Source organism: Uloborus diversus, chromosome 7, assembly GCF_026930045.1.
Source record: "Uloborus diversus isolate 005 chromosome 7, Udiv.v.3.1, whole genome shotgun sequence".
NCBI lineage: Eukaryota > Metazoa > Arthropoda > Arachnida > Araneae > Uloboridae > Uloborus > Uloborus diversus.
Window position 1 is genome coordinate 56,411,591 of NC_072737.1, and position 6,000 is coordinate 56,417,590.

Below are 6,000 nucleotides of genomic sequence, written 5' to 3' on the forward strand. Positions count from 1 at the left end.
CTTTTTGAAACACTGTACAAAGTTTTATTAAAAGCAAGTCAATATATTTTCAGCGAAAAATGAGATTTTGAGTAGTCTTCAATTGCACAAAAAAAAAAAAAACAACTTTGGTAGTAGTCTTGTTTTTTAAACAGTGAAATAGCATGTTTCGGGGGGGGGGGGGGGGGTTAGTAAATAAAATGTGTTTGCTTTATTATCTTAAAAATCTTCTTCCTTTATGGATGAAACAAGCAAAAAGAACATTTTTGACCGACAACCGAAAAAAAAAAAAAACTAAAAAGATGTGAAACGCACGGATATGAAAGGATATGTTGCTGAAAAAAATAAATCCTCAAAGCTTAAAGAAATCTTTAAAAGCATAACTTTTTTTTCCAGAAAGTTTGGATTGTTAAAAAAACTTAGAAAAGGATGCTCCTTAATAAATAAAAAATATATATATTCCGAAAGGCTTTGATTTTATTTCTATCCTTAAATATTTTTGGTCACTTCTAGAAAATTCTATATTGGTTTCAAAATTCAATTATTTATTCTTGTGAAGTCGTCATTGATGCAGTTTCAATAAAAAGTGTGTTTTAATTTGGTGTTTTGTGTGTGTGTGGAAGGGGGGGGGGGGGACCTGTAAATTTCTTTTTTCAGAATGAAAGCTTTTCATTAAAAAAAGAGAGGAAAATGGAAAAACTTTCTTATTGGATAATGGAATAATGCTTCAAGGAAAATAGCAATGAAAGCATTTCTGTAAATTGCCTTGAAAAAGATACATTGAAATTAAGTCATTTTCTCAACATCACATAATGCAAAAAAAAAAAAAAAAAAAGAGAGGGGGGAAAAAAATTCAAAATCTTTGAAGTTCTCTGTTAAGAAAAAAAAAAAAAAGAAATCCACTTGATAAATTTGATACCGTTAAAAGATAACAGCTTTTCTATGAACTCGGTTAACTAGAAAAAAACAAAACTGATTATTTAAAAACAAAACAATAATAATTCATGAATTCAGACATTTTTCTAACTTGCAAGTTAAAAACTCATTGTACCCGACTTAGTTGTGCAGCAGGTTTCTAGAAATATAGTTATCCTCATATATAGCGAATTCACAGATCGAGTAACGCTCTGACGTCCTCAACAACGAAACTCGCACCATAGGATGATAATTTGATAATGTTTTTTGGTAAGGTTTGACATGCAGGAAAATGCTTTATTTTGGCAAAACGAAACTAGATCCGGTCACTTAACTGTTTTACCGGTAAAACTGTAATTTCAGGAGAATGAAGAAACGAAAAAGTGGTCAACAATGAACGCTATCTACTGGAGTTTAGGGTTAATCCACTGGAGTTAGGGTTAAAATTCCAACTATCACCAAACAGGCAATTACTTCGTTCAAATTTAGAAGCAATTTTCACCCGTCATACATTGACGGGCGATTTTCTAGTTTCTAGAATGTTTGTGAAACTTAAGAGAAATCAAATGATAGCTGTGAGTGCAATAAATTTCGTAAATAGATATTATTAATTTTAGATTAATATATTTTCGAATTAATCTTAGACATTTTGGAATTTTCCTACAATGATCGAATTTGGGATTAAACACGAGTTGTCGTTGTGTTTACGGTGTTTTTACAACCTTTGCTTAGTTGCTGGATATTTTCGCAATATCGCAATCGTAGTTTGCAAACAGTTTAAATAAATTTTCTGTATGCAGTATACCAGACAGCCCGGTTATCACATCCTGAGATTGCAGTTTCATTCTTATTAGAATTCCTCAGTCAGGAATATTAAATAACCGAGCTGGTGGCAGATGGCATCTCATTGAAGCTGAGAGTGCCATCAAACTGGTAGATCAAGTGAATTTATCTCACTAGTGAGTGTCCGCAGTATGGTGCGGTTCGACTCGGGAATTGAAGGCAAATCTTGGGTATTTAGCAATAAGTTAAGCGGTAACTTACTGCTAAATATCCAAGCTTTGCCTTCAATTCATGAGTTGAACCACACCATGCTGTGAAGAGTTGCTGGTGAGATCAAAGATTCAAAGGCAAAATCTGGTGAGATTCCAACGCGAGAAAGACGTCAAATATAGAAGACCCCCTCTCTAATTTGACCACAAAGTTCGCCTCATGTTGACAGCCAGTTTCTGTCTCGCGGGTCAAGGATCATACACTTTAGTGTTTATATCATCTATATGCTAAGAATTTAACTTTTTTTAAAAGAAATTCACACTACTGAATTGAACAGAAAAAAAATTATCACTCGTCAAAAATTCGAAAATCAAGAACTTTCTACCAGTGGTGTGGAGTCGGAGTCGGTTTGAATTAAGGTGTTCAATTTGGCTCGCGCGCGTATGTCCAGAGCGTGGTGCAACACAGAAGATCTACGATTTCCCTCCTAGGAAACCAGACCTTTAGCAGTGAAGGAGGTGAAGTTTTAAAGTTCTAAAAGTTGGAGTCTGAGTCGGTCAGCCCGCAACTCTGCCAGTGTTACGGAGTTGGCAAGGACGGATACAAGGAAGGAGAGATGGGGCGATCGCCTCTCCCTTGCAATGTTTCCGAATTGAAGTCCTAAAAGGCAAGTGCATTAGGCTCTTTTCGATGACGTTAAGTAAAGGAATAGAGTTGAATCTCTTCTCTCCTCAGGTTAAAGTTTCAAACAGGCTAATTTTAGACGATCTCTGGTGATGTTAGGAGAAGCTTAGAAAGCCTTCCCTCGTGAATTTCGCAAAATTTAAGGGTTAAAAACGAGACTATATACATCTCGAGCAGTGTTAAGGGAAAGAATGGCTTCAGTAACTATTCTGTGGTACTTTTTCCAAAAAGAAGTTTCCCAAAGCGTAATTTTAGACAATCTTTGATGATGTTAGGTCTTCGAAACATTGCTCCAGAATTATTACGAAACTGAAGTTCTAAAACATAATTTTAGAATGCCTCTTTCAACGGAAAAGGAAGGGAATATTTTCGTGACTTTCTTAGTAAAATCTCAGTTGTTTTAGATAAAAATGCTATGGCCTCCACCCTCCAAGCATGTATAAATCAGATACGTAATAGAATATCAATTAAAAAATCATCCGCCCCTCCTTGAAAACTTTCTGGATCCGCCCTTGGGAGTCGGAGTCGAACTGATTTTGGAGTAAAAGAATTGGAATCGCCGGCTCTAAAATTTCCTGAATCGGCCATTTTCTCTCAGACTCAGCAGTCCTGTAATCCACTTAAAGATTGAAACGCATAATCACTTATCTTGACAAAATAATTAAGTTGATAAAGCACATTTTATTTCATCGGACGTAATGTAACCTATTATTCTCCGACTGTTTTTCGAGCTATTTCATCAAATCTTGTTTCAAGAATGGAGTTCACGTTTTTCGGATAAAAATCTAATACACTTAATTCAATTTCCTGCTAGCGGGGAAAGTCAATAAACAGAAAAAAAAGGAGCAAAATTCACTGATAAAGCAAAGAAAAATCATATAAGGTTCATCTTTCGCAAGTGAAAAAACGCCGCCATGTAAAGAATAGTTTCGGGTAAAAAGCTTTGGTGAAATAAAACCGGCAGAGCTGATGGTAAACAATGGAGCGTAGCGCGAATACAAATGTTTTCCGAAAAGGGGCTTGCTGCCTCATATGCATCTTTTATTGACGCCATAATTTGCTGTGGAATCACTCAGGAAACGTTTCGGATCATTTGTTAAAGGATCGAACGATGTTATGAAATCCAAAGAAAAATATTACTTTTATTTGAAAAATACTATTTTCGATGGAAGTTTTGCAACGAAGGATTTGTCGAAACTGCCATTTCGTCTTCTTGAGCAAAACAGATCAATAGGCATAAATTGTCCCCCCCCCCCCCTGTCTATACCCTACTTTCCAATTTTAACTTTTCGATATTTCTTTAATTATTTCCTCGTAGACGCTAAGTTTTTCGAACTGATCAAAATTGAACGAAAAATTCGTCAATACAAAAAGTTCGTTTCTATACATGTTCTTCATCAAGAGCTTTTCCAGCAAAGTTTGTTTGAAGCAAACCTGCTTTCAAGTTCGGAGTTTATCTTTGCATTCAATTTCCCCGTAGATGATAATGTTAAGAGTCAGTTTTTATAAGAGTCAGGCTAGATACATGCCATTTTTGATTTCGCTAAAATTTTTACTTGAATTATCCGAATGGTTTTAGAAGACACATATTTTGTCTTTTCTTCCCAAAAAATTTTTTGTGACCCACAAAAATTCCGAAAGTTGCTTACACATGAATACTGTCTTCCTAAAAATTTCAAAACTGCACTCCTTGTGAAAAGTTGAAAAAAAATGTTGAGCAAAAGAACTGTGTGTGTAGAGTTTTTCTCTCATTTTTTTCTTCAAAAGATAGTTCCAATACAGTTTGTTTGAAGATTATCCGCCTTTAAGCTCGTTATCTAAATTTACTTAAAATCAACCCGTAGATGCTAATGATAAATTGTTTTGAACTGTTAAAAACCGAACGAAAAATTATTAAAATTTAAAAAATGAAATATAGGAATAAAGTGTGCTCACCGAGAAGTTCGAACAAAAAAAAAAATTGTTTAAATCGAATTCTTCACTCAATAGTTACTATAGGGCGGGTCACAGATATGCACACATCTTCCCTATCTCAAAACCTTATTATCCAATTTTCCAGATTGATTTAATTATTTTACATATTTTAAACTTTTTTTTTTTTTTTGGTTTTTAACGACACTTACAATATGCATTCAACCTCCTTGTACGCTTTCTTTTTAAAAAAACTTTTACGGGAAACAAGGTTAAGGAATTTCTGTACATATTGCTTCTCTGCGGGGATAGTGTCGATGCAGAGAAAACAATCTGCCCTTTCAATATGAGCAACGCTGTAAGTTCCACTCTGAACAGGGAACCACACGACTATTGCAATAATGAAAGAAAACTTAAAGAGATTAAAAGAGCATATTGACAGGTTCTGTTGAAGCATAAGTAGTTTGTTCTCGTTTCCCCGTCATTAAGATATGAGGCTTTAAAGTCTGCCGAAATTCCAGGAGAAGTCGCCAAATTTAAGAACTGGGCGAGAAATGGAAGTACCACACGACTTCACCGTCTGCATGTTGGCAGGCGATATGCTGTGGTGGACATATAGGGGAATGTGGGGCAAAGTGATAGTGGGACAAAGTGAAATTGTGGGACAAAGTGAAATGGTGAAATAATTGCTCTGTTTTTACGGCCGCCTATCTAACTATATAGTAGCACATATAGTCGTCTACTCTAATCAAGAAAAAAATACCGCCGAAGATTAAAGCATATGATAATGCAGGCAATTTAAAAAAAATTGATACTCAAATTCTGTTGTAACTCAAAAACTATTTTTGTTATTATAAAACCATTAAATTCTTGATCTTAATATTTTAAATATTAATTGAGACCTTCTAATATTCGTTCCAGTATTTATTTAGTTAATGTTAATTTTATTTGTATTTTTAATATTTTGCTTAATTAGTTAAGTACACGCGGGGCAAAGTGAAATAGTTTCTTTCGTTTACTCACTCAATCATTTACTAAATCACTTACGTTTTCATTTAATAATTAATTCATTCACATTCTTTCGTTTAGTATTTCACTTACTTATTCATTTATTCTATTTTCTTATTTATTCTCTCTATTCTTCACTCATTTATTGTTCGTCATATAATAATTGATTAATTTATTTAATTATTCGTTTATTATTCCATTATCTTTTCATTCATTCATTTAATATTTCATTTACTGATTTATCTGATCAAAAATATTTTTGTAGAAATTATTTCATTAGAAAAATATTGCATTTTTCACTTTATCCCATGAAAAGAAGTAAAAAATTTTCACCCTTTTTTTTAAAGACTCAAATTTACTGCAAAAAATTAAAAATACTGTTTTAATGCAAATTTTACTACAAACTACAATGTTCTTTCTTTATTTACTGTAATTTTCAAAAACAAATTTCCAATCTGCTCACTTTGAAAAAGCTCAGTCATCTTAACCATTTCACTTTGCCCCACATTC